Below are 2,275 nucleotides of genomic sequence, written 5' to 3'. Positions count from 1 at the left end.
TTAAGAAATGGTTTGGTATCAGTAGGAATGGTGTGAATCATAATAGCTAGCATTTATATATTGCTTTAAGATATGCAAGGTGATTTACAAATATTATCTCAATAGTATCTGCCTTGACAAGTGGGTGCTATCATTATCATCATTTTACAGATAAGGCAACTGAGGCAGACAGAGGTTAAGCAACTTACCCAGGATTCACATAACTGGATTTAAACTCAGGTCCCCTGACTCTAGGTCTAGCCCTCTTATCTATTGAACCACTTAGCTGCCTAAATGTAAAGAGTTTTCAGTTTAGGACATTGTTTTGGAATTGATAGTTAATGAAACTGATAAAGTTTCTCATTTAGACAGGAAGAAAGACTTCAGACTGAATATTGTCCTAACATTATTTTGTAATATGTAGTCAGGCAGCTAGGTAATGCGGTGGATAGAGCACTGGGCTTGGAATCAGGAAGACCTGAGTTTAGATCTGGCCTCAGATACATAGCAGCTGTGTGACTCTGGGCAAGTCACTTAACACTGTTTGCCTCAGTTTCCTCATCTGTAAAATGAGCTGGAGAAGGAAATGGCAAAGTACTCCAGTATCTTTGCCAAGAAAACCCCTAATGCGATCACGAAAAGTCGGACACAACAATAATATGCACCCCCAAATAAGGAAGAGGATATGAGGGGAGAACAGAGGAGAAGAAGGGGTCCGCTTGGAACGTCCTTCTACATTTTTTTCTTTTTTTTTGCTTTTTGGAGGTCAATTGGGGTTAAGTGACTTGCCCAAGGTCACATGGCTAGTTTTTACATTAAGTGTATGAGGCTGGATTTGAACTCAGGTCCTCCTGATTCCAGGGCCAATGCTCTATTCACTGTGCCACCTAGCCGCCCCTACATTTTCTTTCTTTTTTTTTTTTTTTTACATAAAGTGCTTTTTAATGAAAGAAATTTTGAAGAGATGTACAGTCAGGCTCAAGTTGTGCAGTTCACAAGCATGGAGGGGAGGAAAAAAAAGTCATATTTAACCAAGGACTAAGCTGGACTTGCCACCAGGTAGATTTCTTCTGGATAGTGCTGGTGCTGATGCAACTGGACTGGGAACAGGTGCAGCAGGCACAGATTTCTCTTCATTCTGTCCCAGGTCAACTTATAAGTCTGCCTCCACATTTTCATGTATATCACCTTCTCCCTTTGGACCTAAAACCTGTCCAGGACCAGCTTCAGAAGAGTTTCTTCTTTGGAGTCCAGATGGTTCAGAACTATCCCTACTAGACTGAGTCCCTGCTGACTTGGCCCAAGAAGGCTGATTTTCTTCACATGTTCCCAAAAATATTAGATGCCATTTTGTTCTTTCTCACTGGTTGTTCTGTAGGCTCATCATCTACATTTTCAATGGTAAGAAAAATTTACAGCTTTTCTGTGTTTCCTATGATGGAATATAGTTAACACACACATTCTATTAGGCAAACGTTGTTGGAAGGCCTACTGTGTCTAAGACATTCTGATTTGATTCTGATTGTTTGGTCAGACTAGAATACTGGATTATATTGACATGACATGACATGACATGACTTGATGTGACACAGCATAAAATAAATATGCTATATTTTGGGTCTGGACCTGTAATTTCACACATATAAGAAAACTCCTTCCAGCAAAGCAGATGAGTAGTGGTTCTGAAGTTTACACTCTTAGAGACTTAATTGACTGGGGCATTTGAAAGGTTTAGTAACTTGCCTAGGGTAAAAAAGTCAGAATATGTCAGAGGTCTCCCCGACCCTCTCTCTATCCACTATGCCATATTTCCTCTCTTAAAATAATATCGATCTAATAATCTGATTTGTAGTGATGTCCTTTACAAACGCAATTCCTGGAACACTGTGGCAAAATGGGAAGACGGTATGTAATAATCCCTTAGATGCATATGGGGCTTTGCAGTGTACAAAAGGTTATCTCCTTATTGAATTTAAGCCTCACTACAGCACTGTGAGATAAGTAGATTGGTGCTGATCAGATCAAAAATCTTAGCTCTAGAAGGAACTTTAGAGATTATACACTGCCTCATTTTACAGATAAGGAGACTGAGGTTCAGAGAGAGAGAGAGAGAGAGACAGACAGACAGAGAGAGAGAGACAGAGAGAGAGACAGAGTAAGAGAGAGACAGAGAGAGAGAGACACAGAGAGACACAGAGAGAGAGACAGAGAGAGAGACAAAGAGAGAGAGACAGAGAGAGAGACAGAGTAAGAGAGAGAGAGAGAGAGAGAGAGAGAGAGAGAGAGAGAGAGAGAG

The 2,275-nt window shown here is 40.5% G+C and overlaps 1 pseudogene; it reads right to left on the bottom strand.

The window, feature by feature from the left end:
- Positions 1 to 933: 933 nt before the first annotated feature.
- Positions 934 to 1,328, bottom strand: LOC138173868 (jupiter microtubule associated homolog 1 pseudogene; annotated as a pseudogene).
- Positions 1,329 to 2,275: the final 947 nt, after the last annotated feature.

This window comes from Petaurus breviceps, unplaced genomic scaffold, assembly GCF_028583685.1.
Source record: "Petaurus breviceps papuanus isolate PSGF00001 unplaced genomic scaffold, PetGlider_PUasm1.0 66, whole genome shotgun sequence".
Taxonomy (NCBI): Eukaryota; Metazoa; Chordata; class Mammalia; order Diprotodontia; family Petauridae; genus Petaurus; species Petaurus breviceps.
This window is presented reverse-complemented; position numbering and strand designations above follow the sequence as displayed.